The 27,834-nt window shown below is 40.1% G+C and overlaps 1 protein-coding gene and 2 long non-coding RNA genes across 4 annotated transcripts in view; 1 reads left to right on the top strand and 2 right to left on the bottom strand.

Annotated features, from left to right (window-relative positions):
- Positions 1 to 27,834, bottom strand: part of LOC124389265 — a 111,034-nt gene that overhangs the window by 73,915 nt on the left and 9,285 nt on the right. The gene's annotated exons all lie outside the window — the stretch shown is intronic.
- On the top strand, positions 356 to 3,825 carry LOC124389275. Its single transcript, XR_006926550.1, has 3 exons — positions 356 to 724; positions 1,754 to 1,897; positions 3,702 to 3,825. It is a non-coding gene; the product is annotated as an uncharacterized LOC124389275 (long non-coding RNA).
- LOC124389274 lies at positions 2,540 to 4,765 on the bottom strand. Its single transcript, XR_006926549.1, has 2 exons — positions 4,191 to 4,765; positions 2,540 to 3,906 (listed from the first exon to the last, which is right to left on the bottom strand). It is a non-coding gene; the product is annotated as an uncharacterized LOC124389274 (long non-coding RNA).

The following is a 27,834-nucleotide window of genomic DNA, read 5'->3' as shown; positions in this document are numbered from 1 at the left end:
GTTTGTTAAAATGGCATATTTGTAGACAGGCATAAAAAAAAAATCACGTGTGCTTTTTGGACAGGCGAAATTCACAGACACCTAAAGGATCCCCAAAGTACGCATTTTCTCGCTTTATTCACCTTTTTAGTGTTTGGACGTGACAAACATCATTCATTTTTCACCTCCACAAACGGTACTAGTTGTAAACTTTAACACGTTTGCTTTATTGATAGCAATTTAGCTAATCAACACGAATATATTTATCTAAGAGTAAAACAGGGACTGCTTAGTCGGAATACGGGTAGAAATGGTAAAATGTAGAATGACACCGCATTTTAGGAAAAGGACCCATGGCGGGGGAATGGTGGTGATGTGTGTGTCAGGACAGTATCAGCGCGAGCGGTATTTAATGTAAAAGACATGTATATTATACAGATTTAGATGTTGTGTGTATCTTATGGATAAAATCAGCAATGAGTTTTTTAGGTCTTTAGTTCTGAGATTTTGATCAGCTGTGAACAATGGGGTGTATTTAATTGTGCACCAAATGTATTTAGTGTTTCAGACTCATAGTTTTGTTCAAAGCTAAAACTAATTGAATTAAACCTGATAAAGATTCTTCACTCAAAATACACATGATTCCTTTTTTTTATGAATTTTGTCAGTAAATACATCATACATCCACTTTTCATCTACAACTGCAGATGTTTTTTAGAAGATATCACTTATGCACACTTACCAGGTGACGAAGAGAAAATGGTGTGATTCAGCAGTGTAGAGAGCAATAACACCCACACTATTAAACTATCAACCTAATGATGTGTGTCTCCTGCATAGCACATAGTCCACCTGTGTGCACCTTCCTCCACTCTTATACGTCACCCTATGATCCTCCTTCTTCTTAAAATAAGTGTTCACCACTGCCATTTCCATCCTTTTAGCAAAATCTACCACCATCTGCCCTTCCACATTCCTCTCCTTAAAACCATACCTACCCATCACCTCCTCATCACCTCTGTTCCTTCACCTACATGCCCATTAAAGTCTGCCCCAATCACCAATCGTTCTTTCCTAGGTACACCTTCTACCACTTCATCTAATTCACTCCAGAATCTTTCCTTCTCCTCCATCTCACAGCCAACTTGTGGAGCATAGGCACTGATGACATTTATCATCATCCTTCAACTTCCACCTTCACGATCATCACCCTATCAGAAACTCTCTTCACCTCCACTACACTCTTACTGTACTCTTTCTTTAGAATCACCCCTACACCATTTCTCTTCCCATCCACACCATGATAGATCAGTTTGAACCCACCTCCAATGTTCCTGCTCTTACTCCATTTCCACTTGGTCTCCTGAACACACAGCATATCTACCTTTCTCCTCTCTATCATATCAGCTCCCTCTCTCCCTTTACCCGTCAAAGTACCAACATTTAAAGTACCAACCTGAACCTCCACTCTCCTCCACCGCTCCTTTCCCTGCTGTCTCTGTAGACGTCTTCCTCCTCTCCTTCTCCTTCTTCAGCCAACAGTAGCCCAATTTCCACCGGTACCCTGTCGGCTAACGATACCTGTGGCAGTCGTTGTTAACCCGGGCCTCGACCGATCCGGTATGAAATTCTAATTTGTGATCCGCATATTTGATTTGGCACATGTTTTACGCTGGATGTCCTTCCTAACACAACCCTCCCCATTCACCCGGGCTTGGGACCGGCACTAAGAGTGCACTGGCTTGTGCATCCATAATGTTGTTCCTCCATGTAGCACAAAAACAGCTTCAGAAGATGGTGTTATCTGCTACCAAGATGTTCACAGCAGATCCTGTATGTTCTGTAATGTACACCAGGACCTGAAGTTTCCTAGTAGAACATCACTCAGAGCATCACACAAGATCTGCTGGCTCCCAAGGTAAGTGACCCCAAACCACCTTCTAACACTGCTCCATGATCCAGCACTGATGTTCACATGTTCATTGTAGGAGCTTTTGATGGTGGACAGAAATCAGCACAGGTGTTCTGACCAGTTTAGATGATTTCTATCAGTCTTTTACCAGGTTGTGCTCTGGTAGTGTTGTTTTAGATCAAATAAAAAATAATAAATACATACATAATATTAATGTACAATCTTAAAAGAATATAAATAAAGAAAAACCTCTGAAGGAGGAGGTGTGGTGAACATTGAGAGAGAAAATTACTTCACTAAAAAAGGGTTTATCTTTTAAACAGGCATAAAAAATGTGCATTTTGTTCAGATGATATTCATAAATAACTAAAGGCTCGTTAGAGTACAGATTATTTACTTTTTTATAAAAACTTTTTTATAGTTTGTAACTTAAAGAATGATCATTATTGCTATCAGTTTGCTATTTTGTGTTAATTTATGTAGGAAGAGGCTCAGGTTTGGATGTGAGATGGTTTCAGAGTCGTCAGTGACGTATGTAGTTAATTCTTTATAGAAGATTGTGTTCTGTGTCAAATCTAATGCTCACTTCAGAATGTTAGAGGTGTTGCTTAAAAACATCTGCAATAAATATAATCAATGAAGAAAGAATGGATTTTATTATTTTTTATTTTGTCCAACACACAATATATTAATAGCTGAGATTAATACTGTAGTAAAGTTTGAATCTCTGCAGTTACATACAGACTGAATATAATACAAACACACTACATGATAAATTAAAGTAATGAAACGGCAAAAACAGGCAACATGCAACACAATCATACACATGTACAGTCAGATCTTTCACAATGTTGTAAACAGGCAGCAGGCAGAGTTTCCTCTCACCTGCAAGTCTTTAAATACAAAAGAACAAAAAAAAAAACAATAAATAAACTTTTCTGATCTCATACAGAATTATATTTATTCTCAACACAGTTACAGAAAAATATATTTAGATTCACTATTCAGTGAAAATATTATTTTTACATTTGTACACTGTATAAAACAAACAAACAAACAAATAAACAAATAAATATATAAATAGAAAATTTGTTCTCCCTGGATCTTTATATAAGGTTTTCTGATAGTGTTTGTGTACCAAAGCAGTTTCCCAGAAATCCAGAAATCATAATCCAAAAGAAAAAAGAAATGGAATTTTACAAAAAAGAAAACAAGCATTTCATTACATTAAGTCATGGGGAATCTATGCTCATCAGCACCTAAATAACAATTATGTGCCCCAATGTCTAAAAAAAACAAATAACACACCAGATCTCAATCCACACTTCAAAATAAATCCACATTACTTTTACAAACAGTGTAAGAGAAATAAACTGTGTGGTTAAAGAAGGTTTGTTTATGATCAGAAAGTGTAAGTATGTCTATAAAAGCAGACTCTGCCAGTTTGTTTTCTGAAACACTCATAATGTTTCTACATTATACCAAGAAAACATGAAACCAACCACAACCTCAGAGAAGTGATCTGAAGAGATTGATCAGGAAAGGGGTTATAAGGCCGTCTCCACACTAGCTGAAATTTATCATATTACATTAAGAAGGTTTGTGGATTGGAATTTTAAAAAGCGTTTCAGCATAAACAGTCCAGGGTCAGATCATTTAATACCCAGAGATAAAAAAAAAAAAACTCCAAAGGTGACCTTCAGGCACCAGAATAATCCATTAACCCAACTGTAAAGCATGATGGTGGAAGCATGATGGTTTGGGTTTGTTTTACACATTAAAGAAGTTCTTTCTCATTCCTATTTTTCAGTCAGATGCAAGACCTTTTCATGCTCAGGGTTGTGCAGTATAATCACCTCACACTAGAGGGTGCTGTGGGGATTTCAGTCACTCAGGTGATGAAAGATGGAGCTCCAGCAGGTCAGGTGGTAAAGAATCAAGGTACATGTACTTTTGGTATCTTCTGGGGTTGTGTTTGATTTTGTTGTGTTTAATTTTATGTATGAAATGAGGATCTGCTTCAGAATGGAACATTTCTGCTTTAAAAGATATTTTTGAGTATAAATATCTGATTAACAGGTAAATACATGATGAGTTTAATGTAATAAGATGAATAATACTTTATTAACTATTATTATTAGTGCATTAAGAGACTGTATACGGCTGAACATCATGAGTCTTAATAAATTAAAGATCAGGTTTACTGGTAATTAGTTGGTTTAGTTGTGTACATTAACACTTTGTACTGTATATCCATAAATAATTAGTGTAGAATCAAAACATTTGGGAAGCGTCTTACATGATAAGATCCTGAGAGCTCAGATACAGGAGCCAGATTCTGGAGGTCATGGTCATATTCGGGTTGAGAATTTTTTTTTCTACTTGCCTGTGTGATGGGAACAAATGTGACTTCAATCCAAATGTAATATATTTATATGGTATCAATTTTATTACACTGATGACGGAAAAAATATATATATAATATTGATGAAAATAATTTTGATGGGAGACATGTTTTCTGCCATGCTAAATGAAATTAATATTAAATAAAATTGATCATTGTACGTTTTAATGTAAATCTCAGCTGAGAAAATTCCACATCACCAAGTCCCTGCATGGTTCATGGTCCTGATCTTATGCTCATGTGATGCCCCTTTCCAGCTTCAAGTTAATCAAGCTTTCAAATAATATTTTTTATAAGCTTAAATATTCTGACATCACTGATAATAAAAACATTACTTTTTTTCCTTAATGGATTTTGTCACAATAATTAAATTACTATTTTATTTCTGTTAATGAAGCAGCAATAAAATGACAAAATGTAAACAGACCTGTTCAACATCAGATCATATTCTGTGTCATGTCTGGAGATTATACTTACAGTAAACAGAAATCTGTACAGCGAACAAGAACACAGCAAAGACGATTTCAGTCGGTATCACAATAAGTCGCAGATCCACTGTACGCTGACCAGTTCCTGTTTATAATAAATAAAAGATAACAATTGTAGCCCCATAAATTATTATTTCATTTTAATAACATTTTTGTGATTATAATAATTTGTCTCTCAGTAAATTTAACTTTAACATTTAAACAGTGATACATTTTGTATTATTATTATTATTATTATTATTATTATTATTAATATTACAGACTTACGTGCTTTTAGGATCAGCTCCACTAATAATGCGGCAGCGTTCACAAAAACAACCAGCACTGAACCAATCAGGAACACAACCACACTCCATACAGCTGTAATACAGAGACATGATGAATAGTGATATTAGTTTATATCAGTGATCCTTTCAGCATCACATTCACACTTATACACATGGACACCAAATTTCCAGCTCCGTAAACCATTTTAATACTCCTCATTATAATTATATATTATATCTGCCTACCTTCTGATAAATATCTTTAAGAATGATATATGATATTAGTACAGACGATGAACAATAATAATGCAAATGAACGCTGCATTTTTACATGCAGGGTAAAAATCTGTTCAGATCATAAACAACTCTACAGCATTTTCTGCACCATTACAGGCACTGATGTGACAGAATTGATATTAGACTACGTGTATAGTGTGGACCAACAGTTTCAAATCACATTGAAGGTCTGGGATGTTTGAACATTGTAAATAACAGTATTAGAGGGATACCAAACTACCTAAACATGTGAATGAACACAATTTCTGCAGTTGTAAATGTCTGAGAGGCAGAAGAGAGTTCAGTTCAGTCAACGCTCACCATGATCACACATTTTGCTTTGCAGTGGGAAATTAGTGATGAAGGCAACGGCTTTCTGCAACCAGTGAATTATATTTTCTAAGCGAGTTTTACAGTAAAGATCACTCTGTTTCTGATGTCAGAGTTTCAGCTGATTTGTGTTTTCTTGAAATAAAGGTCACTTGGTGGTGTTTCTCCGAACAACTATATTTGAGGCACATACCTTCATAAAAAGGTTTGAGAAGTCAGAGTTACATTATTTCTGATTCTTCTCAGTGGATCTAAAAGTCACAAGATTGTACAAGAAGCAGCTTTGGGCTTCCACATTGTTGTTGGTTAGACTTTTATTATGTTCTGGGAATTACAGTAACCACATCTCACAGTCATGTCCAGCACCTGTGATGAATGTTCAGAGTTTCAAAATCTTCTCACCAAAACAACAAGTTTTCTGGATTCTCTTTACAGAGATATTAACTGTATTCATTATTTGCTAATCAGTAAATAAAAGGCTTTGAGCTGTGGCCTTTCCTGCCTTCTGTTCAACACTCAGTCTGGTTACTTTTGTTTAGAAAATATTTCTATCTTGTAACAAATCTATTGCTGGATTTTAGATTTTTTTTTTAAAATAAGTTAATTCTTTTTCAGTCAGTCTACCGCCTTCAAACACAAACACCTATATGAAAATTTAGACTAAGGAGCAGTGCAATCAGTGAGCAGGCTATGCTCTCTATTTTGTGTATATAACAGTTTTGCTCTTCTCAGTAAAGCAGCTGCTGAAAAACCTGAAAGAGCTCTGGTTATAGGAGACTCTCTTCTGAACTCTGTTTTCTCGTTTTTCACATATGAGTAGGAAAGTGCTGTACCCCGGTACTGGAAAAATACCAGTATATATTATATTTCAAACGGTACAATGTCATAATTCTGCTGAATTCTGTATTTCATACGCTGCTGTTCTGAAATTCACCTGTAGACAGCAGTGTTTCCCAAATTGCTGCGAAACCGTTAATTAAAATTTTTATTTTTCAAAGTCAAAATGTAACCTGTGATCCTGGTAAATTATTATTTTTTTTTTTTACATTTTGAGAGATTTGATTTGCACTGAAAAGTTAAGATTTTTATATATTTTCATTGTATTCATTTATATATATTTTTTTATGTTCTCGGAAGGTTTTCTGTTACATTTTGATACCAAGGTATTAAGATATCTTTTATTATTCTTATTCTTATTATTTTAATAAAATTTTTTCATTCCGCTTATCTTTTGAGGCTGTTATTTGTCACTTATGGTATCAAGTAAGTATCGGTACTGAGGTATTACATTCTGGTATCGTACCAAAGCCAAAATATTGGTATCGAGCCTTTCCTACATAGAAGCTATTGATATTCGCCTTCGACAATCAGAGGTCACTAAGAGTAACATCATAGATGTTTATAAATTAGCGAAGGCAATGTCCGCTGCCATAGTCTGCTCTGGGCTCATCCAAATGATGCATGGCAACATACCTTATACCAGGCAATGTAGCTGAACTTCTGGTTCTCCAAGTGCTTCAAAACAATGTGGTCTTTATAGATTATTGGAGTAATGTTAAGGGAAAGGCTGGCCTGTTAGGGCAGGACGTTATCCATCCCACTCAGAAAGGTTCTCTCATTTCTTGTAGCATAGGTCATAGTTTCAGAACAGGACTAGTTATCTAGTGACTATCCAGAGCCAAACAGGCTAAACTGAACATCTGCTCACTGCACAGAGTCGCCACTCAGCGTCCATTATATCGAAACTGTCTGTTTCTTGAGCGAAACCAAAATGTAGATATTCCTAAAATGTCCTAAAAAGTCAATTATTTTCAATCAATAGTTCAGTGTACAGTGTTTAACAGAAACGTCTATTACCAAACAAATATCTAGCATTAACCCTAACCCATATTAAGGCCAGAGGAGGAGGTGTCACAGTTATAAATAATCATTTAAGCTTCACATGAAAACCTAAACACAAATGTAACACTTACGTTATTTACACCAAAATTCTGTAACATGTGTAGCTTCCAAAAACAAGTTTACTCAGTCAATTCCATTAAATACAGAACGACAGGGCACTAAGATGATTTTCTTGTAGGATTGGCAGATTTCATCTCAAACCTAGCTACTTCTTGCATTAATTATCGTGATTTTTAATATTAATTTGAATAATCAGAAAATCCCTTTAAGAGCAGCAGTTGTGTTCATTCTAGATTCAGTGGGAATAAATCAGAATGTTATAGGACTCACTCATCGTGTTGCCACACACTCGATTTAATACTAACATTTAGATTAAATATAAAAATAGTCATAATTCAGATAATTAACGCATCTTCTTTAAATTCTGCCTCAGTAACAGCATACGTACATTCAGTGCAGTTTTATCAGTGATTCAATTCATTATTATTTGTTCAGCACTTTTAACAATGGACACGTCTCAAAGCAGCTTTATAAAGATAAAGAGGTATGAAGTTGCACAGAAATGTTTTTGTGAAAAAATTTAAAGTTAGTTAAAAAAGTTTACTGCCTATAAATTTTGTTCCTTATAATTGTACATTTGTGCCAAATGAGTGAACCAGTGGTGACTGTGGTGAAGTAAAAACTCCCTGAGATGGCATGAGGAAGGAACCTTGAGAGGAACCAGAATCAAAAGGAAGATCTCTAAAGGAACTGCAATAAATGGACATTCGGCGTAACCCAGATCATCTGGGTTACGCAGAATGTCCATTTATTGCAGTTCCTTTAGAGATCAATGATCTCCTGGAGTTATCATTATTGATTGGATCACTGACCGATCCCACAGAACTTGACTGTTACTGCAGCTTTTGACACCATTGATCACAATCTCCTCCTTGCCTGCTTGCAAACTATCACCTTCCTGAATAAGGCCAGTGGTGTTGTGAATCAATCATCTGCCTCCCATTCCTTCCCTTTTCCAACAAGCTTTCCACCATCATTTATAATCAAAATACTGCAGATTGTATTCCTTTTAAACCTCAGCAAAAAGATCAGGATAAATTCTAATGAGTAATTAAGAAGTAATAAATACCTGAGCTCTGAAATAGAGTTGTAAAAAATGAAATATTCATCACACTTAAGATGATGAGGAACACAGTCACACAGATCAGTGCATCTCGTTCTATGATATGAGAAAAACACAAACAATATTAAGAGTGATCATGACACTGTTATAACATGGATTATAAAGTACAAATATTTCACCACAAAACTGCAACATAAGATCATGTTTTTGTACAGGGTGATTTAGAAATTTTTTACTTCTGGCTTCCTGATTAAATCTGTTCAGTGTTGAAATAAAACAATTAGAACTTCTTTTATAAATGAGACTGTAAGACAATCATTCAGTCAAAAAGCATCTTCACTATGAAAAATTAAACAGGACTGGTTCTTACCTTCCACTTTCACTGCATCATAAACAGTGACGGTAAAAAATAGTGGGAATAGAAACTCCAAAACCTTCAGGATTAAAAATAATATATAAACACCTGCAAAAAAGAATTATTACACATTTACATCACACAGTATCAGTGTTTTTACTGGAGTTATTAAATATGCTGTACACTCTGTAACAGAACCTACTATACATCATTTATTACATCAAAACCTTTAACCCCAATTCAAACATGCTGAGCCACTGTGTAAAATAAAAACTTAATCATTTGAAAATCTCATTAACTCATATTTTATTCACAATAGTAAACAAATGTTTCACCTGAGGAAATAAACCATTTTCATTTAAAAAAAAAAAAAAAAAAAAAGAAATTTTGAGTTTGATGACTGCAACCAGAAAAATTGGGACATGAGACTATAAAAACAGATCTTACTAAAAGTTGAAAACCTGCATCTCTGATGGTTTGGAGGTCTGTTAGTGTCTAAAATGAAAGCTTGCACATTGCTGAAAGTTATATTGAGATATTAGAGCAACATATGCTCTCATCATTGTGATGTCTTTTTCAATAAAGGCCTTGCATTTATCAAGTCCAGGTGCTGAATACGGAGGCAGAGAAGTGCAAAACACATTAACAAATCAGAAAACAAATGAACAATTCAAACAAACCAGAAAAGGGAGCTATAGTCTGTGAATGGAACACTTACAGATCATCCCCTACTCAATCGGTACAGGAAACACAATCGGTTCTGCGCATGTGCGAAATGACATTACTTCCTGCCACTGCCGGAGTTTTACGACTGGGATCACGTGGTGGAGAGTGATGATATTTGTGACAGCAGTATGGGTTCATTTGCATTTTATGTATAACTTCAAAGATGTTTCTTAAAATAGAAATTCCTGACAGTCCTACAGAGTTTCAGAAAGTGAAACGTGCATTTTCCAATTTTACCATCAAAGGTAATTATTAATAATTTAAAAGAACATATAGATTTTATAATGAATAAAGTAAATTAACTCACGGGTACAGCATGGGTCATGTGCTTAATTTACAAAGTTATTTTTAAAATATTAAGCCACGTTAACCATTTGTTCAGTTCCCATATTTGGGTAACGTTATTGTGTAACGTTATCCTGCTGAAAAAACAATAGGAACCTTCACAGAGATTCTAATGGTTTCCATTAAAATACTATTAGGAACCATTAGCTTTTTCCAATAAAACATGTATAACATTAATTTGTGTGGTGTGTTCTGGCCATTATTTCTGAAGGCTCACATACCAGTAGAGACCCTAATAGTTTCCATTACAACCAATACAATTTCCATTAACGTTATAACCATTATAATTATAATGACTGTTTATTTTTCAATGTCAAGAGGACATGGAAATATTTTTGTCCTACTGGATTGATGAAAAGGCTTGAAGGTCAATGCCATGTTCCTCCATTAAGAGTGAGGGGGTTGAGTGTGCAAATGAATGAGGGAGGGAGGGAGGGAGGGAACAAATTCATTTATGAATAAATCAGTTGAATAAATCAATTGTATCCTGTGTTTTTGTAATCCATATTTCTTAAATACAGACATTTGTTCAAATCTGCTGCAATAAGAACAGTTCAGCAGAACATTTCTTTAGAAAATAAAATATTAAATGTAAACAAACACACACTTTGTATTTCCCAAATGAAGTGTAACAAATGTAAACTATATAGTTACATTTTATTAAATTTTTTACATTAATTTACATGAAATGTAATTAATATAATTTTGTGTCACATATTAACCTTAAAATGGTATATATTATTTTAGTGATTGATTAGGACAACAATACCACAAAAACAAGCCGGAGTAAACAAACTTACATACAAAATGAAATTGTTGAATGAAACTCCGAAACTGCCGTAAATCGTTTCGACATGCTTCAGACACGAAGTGATGCGCAGAACCGACATTCTTTGTGTTTTCGAATTTGTTAATGTGCAACAATTCAGACAAACCGGAAAAGGAAGGTATAGTTCGTGATTGGAAAACTTACAGGAAGTACAACAGTTTCTTCTTGCTTGCCAATGTTTACTTGTGTTATTTTCTTATATTTAAAGGTGCACTCCCCCTGGGGGAGAACCCTCTGCCCTGGAGCCACCACTGGAGGGGCCTCATGTGGAGGAGGCTGAGCGGGATTATGCTGGACGCTCCCAGAAAGCAACCCTCAGGAACCTCCTGTGTGCAGGAAGGATAGAATTGTAAAAGTATGCGTCCATCAGATCTATCGTGACGAACCAGTCCTCAGGTCTGATCTGAGTCACGACCTCCTTGAGGGTGAGCATCCTGAACCTGAGCCTCCTGAGTGAGCGGTTCAAGGAGCAAAGATCTAGAATGGGACGCAACCCGCCATCTTTCTTCGGAACAACAAAGTACGGGCTGTAGAAGCCTGATTCTCCAACCGAGGGGAGAACCACCTTGATGGCCCCTTTCCAAAAGAGTGCGTGCACTTCTCGTTCCAGGACCAGAGCCTGCTCGGGCCCCACCAGGGTGGGACACATCCCGTTGAACCGGGGAGGAGAAGACGCGAACTGAATCGCGTAACCGTTCTCTATAGTTCGCAAGACCCATTGGGAGACTTCTGGCAGCCCCTCCCAAGCTGTCAGAAAGTACCTCAGGGGAACCAGCCCCTCGGGCTGGCCTCTGACCCATTTAGAGCAGCTGGGGCGGAGCCCTGCAGCTGATGACACCTTGCGAGAGGAGGCGGAACCCCCCCATCCACAACAAACTTTCAGGTGGAAAGATGGGGAGCGAACCGCTGGAGGGAGGCTGCGCCCTGAAGCACACTTTGTGGCAGGGCTGACAGACCGGCCTCCTCGACCCGGATGGCCACAGCAGCATACTGAGGCCGTTGACACCTCCTGAGAGGCGGCGGGTCTCCCCCATTTGTACCGAGACTTTGAGTGGAAGTGGAGGGAGACGCCCGCTGGAGGGGGCTGTGCTCTGAAGCACATCTTGTGGCAGAGCCAAAGGCCTGGCCTTCTGGTGGTGCAGAGGAGGGATGGGCACCGTAGCGTGAGGTGTACATCATCCCCCCGACCGTAGACCGTCAGGATCTACGCACCACAGCCCGTTTGTTGGAGGCGAGGGTGACCCTCAGGTCATCCTGCTTCTTCTTGGACCTTGGGCTTCTGGGCTTCGGGGTGCCCGGAAGGACCAGGCTGGGGCTGCCGCCGATCAGCCCCACAATATCGGCGAGGGAGGTACTGCTGAAATGCAGCCGACTGCTTTTTAGACTCCTGGAACTTGTTCACGACCGCTGTCACAGCGTCGCCAAACAGTCCAGGAGGAGCCATTGGTGCGTTCAATAGCACAGCTTGATCCTTATCTGGGGGGTCATACAAGGTGAGCCACAAGGGCCGCCATGGACCGAGCAACTCCTTAATATCAGCGGTCCTGGAGCTAAGTCCCTTTTTTATTTATTTAACCTTTATTTTTACAGGCAAGTCATTAAGAACAGGTTCTTATTTACAATGGCGGCCTGACAAGTGGAATAACCACTTAGGGAAAGGGAAGTAGGGCTAAAATAAATACAAAACATAAAAAAATACATACAAAATTAACAATTACATAAATACATTTTAAAACAAAATTATGGAGGAAAAACAACTGCATATATCCGTGAACAAATATGATATCATATTTTTAAAGGTTGAAATTGGAATTAATTTATCCAGTTTGAGGGTATTTTGCAAAGCATTCCAGTCACGAGCGGCAGCAGATTGAAAAGATGCAAGACCAAACGCAGCGTTGGTTTTAGGAATGCTTAATTGAAAGTGAAGTGAGGACCGGGTGTTATATGTGACAGGCTTTAGCTGCAGCAAGTGACCTAAGTAAGGAGGTGAGTGGCCGAGAAGGGTCTTATAAATGAAGGTGAACCAGTGAATTTTTACGGCGATTGTGAAGGGAGGGCCAGTTAACAGATGAATATAAAGCACAGTGGTGTGTATTGAAAGGAGCATTTGTGGCAAACCTGATAGCAGAATGGTATAAAGCATCAACTTTTGATAGGGTGGACTTGCAAGCAACCCTATATATAGTGTCTCCATAATCTAACATGGGTAGAATGGTCATTTGAATAAGAATTTTTGGCAGAAGTGGTGAAGGAAGAGCGGTTTCTGTAAAAGAAACCAAGCTTGGCTTTGACCTTAGATTGCAGCTTTGATATGTGGATAGAGAAAGAAAGTGAAGTTTCCAACCAGATGCCCAAGTAGTTATAAGCAGTGACTTGTTCTAAAATATCCCCCTTGCAGGTGGTGATGTTAAGGGCAGGAGGAGGCGTAGTACCCCTACGACAAAAACACATGCTTTTTGTTTTCGAGGTATTGAGAGTGAGTTTGAGTTGTGTAAAAGACTTCTGTAGTTGGTGAAAGCTATGTTGCAGGGTAGCTTGAACAGCATCAGGGGAGGGACCCATGGCATAAAGGATTGTATCATCGGCATATAAGTGAATGAGTGAATTACCAACTGCCTGGGGAATGTTATTAATATAAATAGAGAAAAGTGTGGGACCAAGGATGGAGCCTTGTGGGACACCCTGGTGACCGGGAGAGAATGGGAGAAAAGGTTTTCAAATCTTACACATTGAACACGTTGAGAAAGATAATTTGAGAACCAAACAAGTGAGTGATCAGTGACACCAATGCTGCGGAGTCTGTGGATAAGTGTGTTGTGGTCCACCGAGTCAAAAGCTTTTGCAAGATCAATGAATATAGCAGCACAGTTTTGTTTGTTATCTAATGCAGATGTAATGTCATTAAGCACTTTAGTGGTAGCTGTAACACAACCATACCCTGATCGGAAGCCAGACTGTGCCCCGGAGATGATACCGTTCACATTAAGTTAATTGATTAATTGTTTATTGACAAGGTTTTCCAGAATTTTAGACACACATGGTAAGATGGAAATTGGCCTGTAATTATTCAGGTCAGCCTGATCACCGCCCTTATAGAGAGGAAGCACAACCGTTTCTTTCCAAGCAGGTGGAATCTCGGCTGTATAGAGGGAGAGGTTAATGAGGGCTGTTAATGGAGCCGCAATGACAGGGGCAGCAATTTGAATAAAAAAAGCAGCAAGATCATCTGACCCAGCTGCTTTATTGGGGTCCAGAGCAGTCAGTTCCTTCAAGACTTCCCCCACTAAAACAGGCCGGATGGAAAAACTGTGAGGAGGTGCTAAAAGGTCGCAGGTATTAGAGGCTGCAGGGGCTGTAGAAATAGGGTTTAATGTCTTTGAAACAAAGCCAGCATTTATGAAGTGGTGATTGAAAGCTTTAGCCATGGAGTTTTTATTAGTGACAACTGTGTCATCCAATTTCAGGGACAATGGTATGGTCCGGGGTTTATTTTCAAGTTTTTTTACCGTATTCCAAAATGCTTTTGGATTCGCACCACAAAGTGTGAGCTGTTTTTTAAAAAAGCCAGCTTTAGCCTCCCTCACTGCTTGTGTGGCCTTGTTCCTGATTTGACAAAATAAAATGTTGTCTTTAACAGAATTTGTCTTGCGTGCTTTGCGCCAGGCTGTATTTTTTTGCTGAAGCAGAACCACTAGATCACGATTTATCCACGGGCTGTTGCGTTTTTTTATACGCATCTTTTTGTTTGGGGCATGTTTGTTGATTACAGCAGTTAAAAGATCTTTAAACAACAACCATGCATCATTCACTGTAGGAATCAGACTAACTCTTTACCAATTTACATGATTCAAATCATGTAAGAAGGCTTGAGCATCCAAATTTTTCAGAATACGTTTAGTAGCGACTACGACAGGTTGTTTGACAGAAAGTTGTTTTCTAACACAGGCAATAAAACAGTGGTCGCTGAGATCATTGCAAAAAACACCCGATAGGTACATGTGTGGGGCGTTTGTAAACACAACATCTATCAAAGTGGCGTTGTCACAACCTTTTGGGTTATATCTAGTAGGTAGGTTTATGATTTGATGAAGGTTTAAGCAATCAAATTGTTGTACAACTTTCTCAGGGGGTTTAAGCATGTCCCAGTTTAGATCACCAAGTATGATCAACTCGGACCTAGTGAAAGGCGCAAGAGCATTGCTCAAGGCCTCTATGGTACATGCTGGTGCAGATGGAGGGCGATAGCAGCCATCCACAGATAAAGAAAAACTGTTTGATAATTTCATGTTAAGAACAAGAAGATCATACTGTTTGGGTATAGACTTTGCCAGGGCTATACTACATTGAAGATATTCTTTAGTGAAAATTGCCGGTAGACAACAGACCAGGTGGAGATGGCTGAGATCCTCACACAGCAAGCAGGTAGACAACAGACCAGGTGGAGTAGGCCGAGATCCTCACACAGCAAGCAGGTAGACAACAGACCAGGTGGAGTAGGCCGAGATCCTCACACAGCAAGCAGGTAGACAACAGACCAGGTGGAGTAGGCCGAGATCCTCACACAGCAAGCAGGTAGACAACAGACCAGGTGGAGTAGGCCGAGATCCTCACACCAGACAGCAGCTGCCACAGTATCTTAATAGCAACTCACTACTGTAGCTCCTGCTGGAGAGAGCAACTCACTACTGTAGCAATGAACTGTCAATTTTCCAGGTAGAGCGACACAGCTAACCAGCTAGGCATCCATATTTGCATGCAGTTAGCTAATGTCCTTAGCTCCCGAATATTGGCCTCAAACCAGGTGGAGTAGGCCGAGATCCTCACACAGCAAACAGGTAGACAACAGACCAGGTGGAGTAGGCCGAGATCCTCACACAGCAAACAGGTAGACAACAGACCAGGTGGAGTAGGCCGAGATCCTCACACAGCAAGCAGGTAGACAACAGACCAGGTGGAGTAGGCCGAGATCCTCACACAGCAAGCAGGTAGACAACAGACCAGGTGGAGATGGCCGAGATCCTCACACAGCAAGCAGGTAGACAACAGACCAGGTGGAGTAGGCCGAGATCCTCACACAGCAAGCAGGTAGACAACAATTCAATTCAATTCAATTCATTTTTATTTGTATAGCGCTTTTAACAATGAACATTGTCTCAAAGCAGCTTTACACAGATAATGTGGTGATTAAACATAAATATGTTCTTTGTAAGTATGTTTGTCCCTGATGAGCAACTGTGGCAAGGAAAAACTCCCCGAGATGGCATAAGGAAGAAACCTTGAGAGGAACCAGACTCAAGAGGGAACCCATCCTCATCTGGGTTGCACCAAATGTCCATTTGAAGCAGATATACAATGTTGTGGGGTACAGTGATGATGATCAGAAGCAAACTGCACTCCCGAGTCAGTGCTGCAGACCACCGACACCAACTACAGTCCAATCCGTCCTCAAAGCACCCGTTCTACTCCGGAATTAAGAGACCGTCCCGAGCTGCACAGAAGTGTGAAGATCCAAGGAGGGGAGAGGGGCAGGAACAGTGGTCACTGGAGCCTCAGGAGCATGTTTAACTCGACCGAAAGAGAGAGAGAGAGAGAGAGAGAGAGAGAGAGAGAGAGAGAGAGAGAGAGTGACGGGAAGAGAAGGATATGGATTATTAAGTGTAACTATTGGTGTACGAAAGTTAATGTCACTGTGCAGTTTGGACTCCGGCAAGACTCGCTATGGCAGCATAACTAAAAGGGAGAACCAGAAGGTAACACAGACATGAGGGATCTCTGGGATAAGAGACGACCCACCACACCACCGTCAACAAACCTGAGTGAACGTGTGAATGTGAGGGGACGACAGCATACAAATATCCCAGTTCACCAAACACTCTGTATCCATGATCCCTCCAGATCTGTGCCTTTACCTAAGAGAAATCTACTGATAAAAGGCTTGACTAAATAAATACGTTTTCAACCTCGACTTGAACACTGAGACTGTGTCCGAGTCCCGAACACTGATTGGAAGGCTGTTCCATAACTGTGGGGCTTTATAAGAGAAAGATCTGCCCCCTGCTGTAGTCTTCATTATTTGAGGAACCAACAGATAGCCAGCACCTTTTGATCTAAGTAGGCGTGGAGGATCATACTGGTACAGAAGTTCACTCAGATACTGCGGTGCGAGACCGTTAAGTGCTTTATCGTCAGTAGTAATATTTTATAATCAATGCGAGATTTGATTGGGAGCCAGTGTAGACTGATTAAAACAGGGGTGATGTGGTCGTATTTCCTAGATCTAGTGAGGACCCTTGCTGCTGCATTCTGGACTAACTGAAGCTTATTTATGCACTTACTCGCACACCCAGACAGTAAAGCGTTACAGTAGTCTAATCTAGATGTAACAAAAGCATCAACTAGTATTCTGCATCCTGTAACGACATCATATTTCTAATCTTAGCAATATTTCTAAGGTGAAAGAAGGCGATTCTGGTGATGTTATTCACGTGAGACTCAAAGGAAAGACTCGGGTCAATAATCACACCAAGGTCTTTGACAGCCGTACATGCTGAAACAGAAACACCATCCAGAGATGCTACGTAATCGGAAAGTTTACTTCTAGCTGCATGTGGTCCTAGTAAAAGTACTTCCGTCTTATCTGAGTTGAGCAGAAGAAAGTTATTAAGCATCCACTGTCTAATGTCCTTTACACACTTCTCAACATTGTTAAGCTGATCTCTCTCATCTGGCTTTGCTGAAATATACAGCTGTGTGTCATCAGCATAGCAATGGGCCAGGTGGAGTAGGCCGAGATCCTCACACAGCAAGCAGGTAGACAACAGACCAGGTGGAGTAGGCCGAGATCCTCACACAGCAAGCAGGTAGACAACAGACCAGGTGGAGTAGGCCGAGATCCTCACACCAGACAGCAGCTGCCACAGTATCTTAATAGCAACTCACTACTGTAGCTCCTGCTGGAGAGAGCAACTCACTACTGTAGCTCCTGCTGGAGAGAGCAACTCCATCCTCATCCAGATCACGTAGCAGGTCAGCCTGGTATGCCTGCAACACACCTGGCCAGCCGCTGCGTAAGCCTTCCCTACAAAGGCTGATGTCGCACGCAGCGGCTTAGTAGGGAACACCAGGGCCTTTAGCGATTAAGCTATGGTAGGGGAGAGATAGCTAGCTAGCGTCTCTTCCACACGCGGCATCGCCCCCGTAGCCGCACTCCTTAGCCCCAACCACATTTGCGTAGAACGAGAAGTGTTGGGAAGAAGTACGTGCGGAGTACGGGGTCTCCCAGGTCCTGGACACCTCGGTGTGCAGGTCGTGGGAAGAATGGAAGGCCCCGGCGCTGAGGAAGTGACGCAGGAAGTGCTCATCCAGCTTACTGGGTGCGCGCTACTTGTGTTGTTCCACCAGCCAAGCTAGATCCAGCTTGGATACGGCTCGTGTCACGACTGCTCACAGGCTGTGAGGAGTCCACGGGCTCGCTAGCATCCATCATCTCTCCCTCCTCGGAGAGACATGTAACACCGCGCTGCTCGCACCGGGAGAAGCAGGAGCACGATCCAGCAGAAGAGGCTGGAGAGTACTCATCCGACTCCAACCCTGCTGCTATATCGGCCTGCGAGCCCCACGAGCGCCGGCGCCGCTTTGCCTCGGCAAGAGGGGGACCGGAGCCCTGAGGGAGAGAGCTCTTCTCAAAGAGCGCTCTCCGGGAGCAAAGCGTGCGCATAGCCATGCGGCTACAATGCGAGCAATCGTCTCCCTCGAGAGCGGATTGTGCATGGTCCACTCCCAAGCAAACAACGCACCGATCATGCGAATCCTTCCCAGGTATAAAACGGGGAAACGGATGAACACACTTACAGTAATTTTGTCTGCCTGGTATCACTCGATCAGAAAAACACAGCGAAACAGCGCTTACGTGAACGAGCAGTAGCTAGCGTCATTTCCATATCGCAGCCACTTGTAGCTTCCTGGTTTACGCGACTTCGCCCGCCGATGACGTCAAGTCTAAACGCCTATTGGTCAGATTACACACGTGGTTCAGAAAGCGGTCATGCAGGGGCGTTCCCAAAGCGTTACGACGCAGCTCGAGTTCCCGAAGGGGAACTTTACAGATGTACAAGAAACAAAGTTATAAGATTTCATACTTCCTGTAGATCTTGAATGTCGTCCAATGATCGGTAAGTGTTTCATTCACAAACTATACCTCCATTTTCTGCTTTGTCTGAATTGTTATTGTGTTTTCGATTTGTTAATGTGTTTTGCACTTCTCAGCCACCGTAGCTGAACCTTCACCATTTGAAAACATTTAGAGTATCATATGAAACTAAAAAGAAGACAGACGGACTGTTGAGCAGATAGATTCCTGTGTCAGACACAAATGGGACAATTTTCCTCTCCCAAAACTCCAGCAACTGGTCTGCTCAGTTCCCAGATGTAAACAGATTGTTGTTAAAAGAAGATATGATGCTACACAGTGGGAAACGTTGCCCAGTCCCAACTTTTTCAAGACGTGTTGCAACCATCAAATTAAAAATCGAGGAAAGTTTTGTCCCTTAAAATGATACATTCTGACACATGCTTGCTTTGTGAATAAATTGTCTCTCTCATCATGTGATTTAGAATTTTTTTATTGTAGTTATTGTTGCTTGAACAGCATAATAGTCTTGCATATTTATTATTGGAGTTGATTTTTCTTCCTTTTCTTCTTAAAATAATGTTTTCCAGTTTTTGTGCCAGTATCACAAAACATCCATCAAAATGTGTTCATGTAAATTGTACAATGATAATGAATGGGGATTAGAATACGGGTGTCAGAGCAGAAAAGAATTGTCCTCTAGCATCTGACATGACGTATAACATCCACATGCAGCTGGTAAACCCTGTGTTCAGGAATGCACCATAAAACCCGGGAAAACAACATTCCATTAAAATGGCTATATAACATTCACGCTTGTCTAGAGTGAGCAGGAGGCTGCATCCATACACCAAAGATTCTCTGATGGGAATTGTGGGTAATGGGCGATGATCCTGCTCCATAGAAAATAATGGGGAATCTCAAACATTCCGTCATTTAGAAACAAACAGGACATAAAGTGTGTTAAGGTTAAAATACAAACTGAGGTGTGACATATCAAAACTCTCAGCATCACTAAACATCAATATAGACATGTGACACGTCAAAACACAAGGGTGGGTGATTCCTGACTGAAGTAAAAACTTCTGCTGATGAATTTTGCAACATAAAACACCACCCATTTTCTTCAGGAAATTTTAATTCTAGTTTAATAATTGTGGCAGCGGGGGCGTGGCCGAGCGTCGGTTTGTGAATGGGAGGCGAGGCAGGACGCAGGTAAGCGGGGATTTGCCTCACCTGCAACTAATAAAACCTGATGTCTGTGCTTTCGTTTCATTGATCAGGAGGCGCATAAAAGCAGAGGGAGCGGAGGCGTGTGTGTGCGCGCGCCAGTAGTGCTGCGCGAGCACTGAGCGACCAGACACCAGTGTGATATAGTTAAAAAAACGTTAAATAAAGAACAGCGGTGACGCCGGTGAACCGACCTGTTGTGGCTGTCCTTTTTCCTCCCTCCCACTCGCTCTCCCACAATAATATTTTGACTGCATTTTATATAAATGCCTAATTTATGCTGCTACCTATAACAAGATATGGCTGTTACTCGATAATCAATTAATTAATAGATTCATGTTACTCTGATTCTCACATTCACATGACAATTAGAGAAAACATGAACTTTTCCATTTCACTTTATAAATAAAATGAGGGTATTTTATGGCCTGATGTAACTGATATATGCTGAGTGAGACGTGTTCATAAACAATAAGAAATCTGTACTTACCTTCCGGTGCTTCATCGTTTCTGCAGTGAAAACCTAAAGCAGAATAAGTGAATTAAACTCAGTAGTAGCGTCTGTACCAGTAGAAACTAAACCCAAACATAAGAATACCCCAGTTCTCTAAAACGTATTAATACTCCTCATTACTGATGAACTTCTAATCTCTATAGATTATAAAACTACTGAATTAATAGATGCAGGCGGTGCAATAAACATTCATGATGCAAATTCAGTAAATGTGCACAGTGTCTGTGAAAAGTGTGGAAACACAGAGTGTGTTATGGTTTTTAATAAACACGTGCATGTTTCTTTCTGTTTATATAAAAAAAAAACTATAATAAAATGAAATGAAGATTTATTTTGGCCAAACAAATATATAAATGTCCAGATGTTCCACATTATTTTCTTAAAAAAAAAAATCCTCCCTCACCATCCGGACAATTAGTTTCTCCAAACATTCAGCTGAAATATTCTACTGAAACGTTTTGTAAAACTAGTCACGTTTCTTCTTCACTAGTTGGAGGTTTCTTTCTTTCTTTCTTTCTTTCTTTCTTTCTTTCTTTCTTTCTTTCTTTCTTTCTTTCTTTCTTGTGATGCAGTTCATCTCAGAGCAGTTCAGTAGGATTGAGGTGCAGTGACTGGGCAGGTCATGATAGATATCACTCCAGACTTCTGTTTACTCTCTAAATAACACTTACAGAATTCAGACTTGCGCTTCGGCTCATCATCTTGTACAGTGAAGTATAAGAACATGGGAACATGGGTGACATGTTGGTTCAGGATTCCTTTCACTTTCCGGAATCTTCCCTCCTCCAAAACAACCCCAATCCATTAAACTTCCACCTGTGTGAGGGAGTCTGATCACATCTTCTCTCCTGTTCTTCATCTCACACAAGTTCTTCTGGTAGAGACACATTTGGACTCAAATGGAAGGACCACGGCTCTGATTAAACCTTTGAGATCCTAAACCTTTGAGCCTTTCCGGTGACGTAGCTTCCTGTGTTTGACTTGTTTGCCGCGAGTTCCGTGTTTGTATTCGTGTTTATATTCGTTTGTTTGTGTTTTTCTCTTTTAATAATCCTAAATTGTTTGTCTTCCTGACTTGTGCCTGTAGTCAGTTAAACTCGACTACCACTATATCTTCTCTCACTTTATCTTATTTGTGTATCCGAAATCTGTTCGTGATTATAAGCACTATGCCGGCTGTGTGTCTAACTTTGAGCACAGGTGAGGACTCGTTCGATTTGCAAACGGTGGCGTTGGAGATGGAGGTTTTAGAGAAACAGATTCGCGAGCTGCATGAAAAGCATGCCCGGCTGCGAGAGCTGAAAGCGGCGCTGGAAACATCCCGGGCGGACGCGCACTCGTCCCAGGTAAATTCCCGGGTTGAATCTAACGCTCCCAGCACCTCAACTCCGCGTGTTTCTCTGCCCAGACCCAGCGCACCTACAACTCCGACAAAGGTGCAACATGGACCCTGGATGCGGCAGCAGCGGAAGAGACAAGCAAAGCCCGGTCGAGGGCGTCTCCCCGCCACCACTACAGGCCTTGAGATCTCGACCGAGAACCGCCGCCCCTCTCCGCGAGACGGAACGCGACACTGTGATTCTCGGAGATTCCATCGTCCGGCATGTCCGCGCTACGGAGCTAAAGGTAAGGTGCACACTCGCTGTTTTCCTGGTGCTCGTGTTCTTGATGTCGCTGCGCAGGTACCCGCGGTCCTGAAGGAGAACTTGAGCGGTTGTTCTTCATGCCGGAACGAACGACACCAGGCTGAGACAAACGGAGGTATTAAAGAGGATTTCAGGATCTTGGTGGAGACGGTACGCAGCACATCACCCACAACGAGGATCATAGTGTCAGGACCTCTTCCCACTTACCAGCGAGGGGCTGAGAAGTTTAGTAGACTTTAGCTCTAAATGAATGGTTACAGTCATGGTGTCGAGAACATAAACTTCTCTTTGTTAATAACTGGAACTGTTTCTGGGGCGTCCTAGGTTCTTCCGCCCTGATGGCCTGCACCCCAGCAGAGTTGGAGCAGCAGTGCTATCAGATAACATCTCTAGGATACTTCACACCATCTGACTGGTAAGACATCAGGAAATCTTCGACAATGAGAACACGCATACAACAGACCAAATAGTTACAAGTTCACACACAGCCCAGTTTATAGAAACCGTATCTATCCTCGTGTAGCAAAACCAAGAAGTAAATACACAAGATCCAGAAACAATCTCATTGAAGTTAAAACTGAAAATGCCAGATAAACAAACACCAAAAAGTTTTAAAGTTTGGTCTTTTAAACATTAGATCACTTGCACCCAAAGCACTGATTATAAATGAGATGATCACAGAGAATAATCTCGATGCACTCTGTCTCACTGAGACCTGGATTAAACCAGGTGATTATATGGGTCTAAGCAGTCGACACCGTCAGGATATGTTTATAAGCATGAGCCCGTCAGACTGGTCGTGGGGGTGTAGGAACCATTTATACTGCTTCTCTTAATGTTAGTCAGATGTTAGGATTCAGCTTTAAATCATTTGAAGTGCTCGTTCTTAAAGTTGTACTTTCAGACATACATAGAAAACTCGCTCTGGTCACCGTGTACAGACCCCCAGGACCCTCGCTGATTTTCTTCAAGAGTTTGCTTGTTTTCTATCAGATCTCTTGATCAATTTTGATAAAGTGCTGCTTGTAGGAGACTTTAATATTCATGTAGATGATGTAAACGATGCTCTAGGATTATCATTTGTTGACTTATTAAACTCTTTTGGGGTTAAACAAAACGTCACCAGACCAACTCATCGCTTTAACCACACACTAGACTTAATAATATCACACGGAGCAGACGTCACTGATATAGATATTTTACCTCAGAGTGATGACATCACAGACCATTACCTCATACTGTACACACTACCGGTAGAGCAGATTAGCCGTGTTGCACCACGTTATCGACCTGGTAGGACTATTGTTCCAACCACTAAGGACAGATTCGTAAATAACCTGCCTGATTTATCTCAATTTCTCACTAAACCCATAACTACTATTAATCTTGATGAGATAACTAAGAACATAGACCTTATCCTCACTAGCACATTAGACACCGTTGCCCTATCCGGTTAAAAAGGTTAGAGACCAAGCACCTGCATCTTGGTATAATAGTCATACACATGCCCTCAAGAGAACAGCACGTAATCTGGAGAGAAAATGGAGGAAAACTAAATTGGAGGTATTTAGAATCGTATAAAGACAGTATGCTCAGCTACAGACAGGCGCTAAAAGCTGCTAGAGCTGAACACCTGAGCAAACTTATAGAAAACAACAAAAACAATCCCAGGTTCCTTTTCAGTACAGTAGCTAAACTAACTACAAATCAGGGCTCTGAAAATTGTGTTCCATCACAGTTTAGTAGTGAGGACTTTATGATTTTCTTCACTGAAAAATAGATAACATTAGAAAAACAATTGTGGCAGTTCAACCTCTTACAGCATCTCCTGAGACAGTGTTACCTTCAACTCCACAACTCCACTGTTTTACATGTATAGGACAGGAAGAGCTGTATAATGTTATTGCCAAAGCTAAATCGACAACATGTCAGTTAGATCCAATTCCTACTAAATTACTGAAGGAAGTGTTATATACAACTGGTGAGCCTCTTCTAAATATTATTAACTCCTCACTATCTTTAGGTCACGTCCCTAAATCCCTCAAGTTAGCAGTTATTAAGCCCCTCATTAAAAACCTAATCTGGATCCAAACACGTTATCAAATTACAGACCAATTTCAAATCTCCCATTTATGTCTAAGATTTTAGAAAAGATTGTCGCTGCACAGTTATGTTCCTACCTGCAAGAGAACAATATCTTTGAAGAATTTCAGTCAGGTTTTAGGCCCCATCATAGCACAGAAACTGCTCTAGTTAAAATAACTAATGACCTGTTTTTAGCTTCAGACCAAGGCTTCATCTCGCTGTTGGTTTTACTAGATCTTAGTGCTGCATTCGACACTATAGACCATGATCTCCTCCTAGATCGCTTACAAAATTACATCGGCATTCAGGGACAGGCATTAAGCTGGTTTAAATCCTACCTGTCCGATCGTTACCATTTCGTAGATTTGAATGGAGAGCTATCCAGGCTAATGCAAGTAAATTATGGCGTGCCGCAAGGTTCAGTTCTAGGACCCCTGCTCTTCACAATATACATGCTTCCGTTAGGAAATATTATTAGAAGGCATGGAATTAGCTTCCATTGTTATGCTGATGATACTCAGCTATATATTTCATCTAAACCAGGCGATACAGCTCAATTAACCCGGATGACTGAGTGTGTTAAGGAACTAAGAGATTGGATGACCCATAACTTTCTACTTTTAAATTCTGATAAGACTGAGATTTTGCTCATCGGCCCAAAACTGGTATACAGACGCTCCAGCATCTCAACCTGCATTTAGACGGATGTTCTGTAACCACTAGTTCAACGGTAAAAGACCTGGGTGTTATTTTAGACAGCGACTTGTCTTTCAAAAATCACATCAATCAGGTTACAAAACAGCCTTCTTTCACCTTAGAAATATTTCTAAGCTAAGAAATATGTTGTCTATATCCGATGCAGAGAAGCTCGTCCATGCGTTTATGACCTCCAGAATAGACTACTGTAATGCGTTACTAGGTGGATGTCCTGCTTCATTAATAAACAAGCTTCAGTTAGTCCAGAATGCAGCAGCCAGAGTTCTTACAAGGTCAAAAAATATGATCACATAACCCCGATCTTATCGTCCCTACATTGGCTTCCTGTTAAGTTTCGAATAGACTACAAACTATTACTTCTCACTTATAAAGCACTAAATGGTTTGGCTCCGTGTATCTATCCAGTCTTTTAACACGCTACAATCCGCCACGCCCCTGAGATCTCAAAACTCTGGGCTTCTAGTAGTTCCTAGAATAGCAAAGTCCACTAAAGGTGGTAGAGCATTTTCACATTTAGCTCCTAAACTCTGGAATAGTCTTCCTGACGGTGTTCGGGCTCAGACACACTCACCCAATTTAAGTGTAGATTAAAACGTATCTTTTAGCAAAGCCTACACATAACACACATCACATCATAACCTTGTGCTCCAGAACATCTGATCACATGCACATTATCAACTTGTGCTGTTAATATCATGAACAGCAGCTACGCTAATTCCTCTCCACTGCTTCTCTTTCTCTCCCCATCCCGAGGCATCCTGAGGTTGCTCCAGCTCCAGTCACCTCCCACCTCGTGATGATTACGGACCTTTAAAGAAGTAGATGCCGAACTCACAAACATCCTGAACCATCTAGAGACGTACCAGTGCCATTTGGATCCCGCTACATGTGTGGAGTTTTGACATTGGACCTCCTGGAGTGTTTAAAGGCTCTGGCATGGAGAAGCTGATGCTGGATCTGTGGTGATCACAAATGCTGAGCTTATAAAACTCGGAGCTACTAACCATATAGACTGTTTAAGACTGCAGAAAGAACATTACTTATAATCTTATACTCCAGTAATCATGTTAGTTCTCACTCTCCAGTGTTCTGTATTGTTGAAAGATTTATGATCAAACTCTTGATGTCACCCAGATGAGGATGGGTTCCCCTTTTGAGTCTGGTTCCTCTCAAGGTTTCTTCCTCATAACATCTAAGGGAGTTTTTCCTTGCCACAGTCGCCACGGCTTGCTCATCAGGGACAAATGCACACCATTCACCATCACTGTTGATTTGTGTAAAGCTGCTTTGAGACAATGTCTGTTGTGAAAAGCGCTATACAAATAAACTTGACTTGACTTGACTTGACTCAAATCCACTTTCTTCCACTCATTTACTCCAATTTCTGTGTGTTTTGACTTTTACTGAGTTTGTCACATAGAAACAAAAGGAACATGGACGTGTCTCAAAAAACATAAAAGAATTTCCACACTTTTCACTCAGTTTAAGTAAAAAGTAAGTGTATATAATTTCCTGTTTTCCTGCCAAACACACAGTTTGTATGTAGAATTTTGTGAAATTTGTTTGAAGAAAGATACTGTTCTGAACCCCAGTACCCATGAGGAGTTTCTGTAACTGTGGAAAGTTCAATTAAAAGTTTTAAGTTAAACTCTTACAGAAAAAGACAGTGACAAACAGAATAGTTGTAACTGGTCCTGGTAGAAAAAGTATCAGCATGAATATTTTCCCTGCAGTGTTTACTTTATGCCAGACATCCACAATAACAGCTGGAGAAGACAGAACAATGTTAGAATATTTTACACATTTTAAAATAAAATATTACATTATATATATTTGAAGTGATGAAATGAGGAAAAACTCTTTCCATTTTTTCTGTGTTTTAGACAAACAATGTAATTGTTGTTTTCTTTCAGTTTTTAATGTATTTTAGAGAATGTAAAACCATCAGAAGCTTTAAAATTCTGTAGAACTGTGTTTCTCTAAGCTTTTCACTTAATACAAGTACTAAATAACAGTACAGTTAATGGTGTAATGGATTGATGTATACTCACGTATATAAACAACAGTAATGATCATAAAATATTGTAGTGGAACTGCCAAAAATGTAATTAACTCGTGGACATCATCTGCAATACAATAAAGACAAAGTGTGTAGTGTTTAGATCAGTGTTTAATAAGTACATTAATGATCTCCAATTAGTTCAGAATGCAGCAGTAAAAGTCATTACCAGAACCAGAAAATAACCACATCACCCCCGTCTTATCCACTACACACTGACTTTCAATAAATTATTATTAAATACTATCACTAAAGTCTAAAACACTGAATGATCACAAGTCACATTACCTGATCAAACTTCTGCTCTATGATGATCTGTCACACCTACAGCCATTAAACTCTAATCAGTCTATTTGTTGTTACCTCAAATAGTGAAGACTACAGCAGAGAGCAGAACTTTCTCCTACAAAGCCTTCTGATTAGTGTTCAGGTCTCAGACACAGACTCAGAGTTCAGGTGTAGGATAAAAACATTTATTCTGTGAAGCTTTTTGTCAGTAGGTGTTTTGTAGGTAAAG

This window comes from Silurus meridionalis, chromosome 7 (assembly GCF_014805685.1).
Source record: "Silurus meridionalis isolate SWU-2019-XX chromosome 7, ASM1480568v1, whole genome shotgun sequence".
Taxonomy (NCBI): domain Eukaryota; kingdom Metazoa; phylum Chordata; class Actinopteri; order Siluriformes; family Siluridae; genus Silurus; species Silurus meridionalis.
The sequence above is the reverse complement of the archived record's forward strand: the minus strand, read 5'-3'. Positions and strand labels throughout refer to the sequence as shown.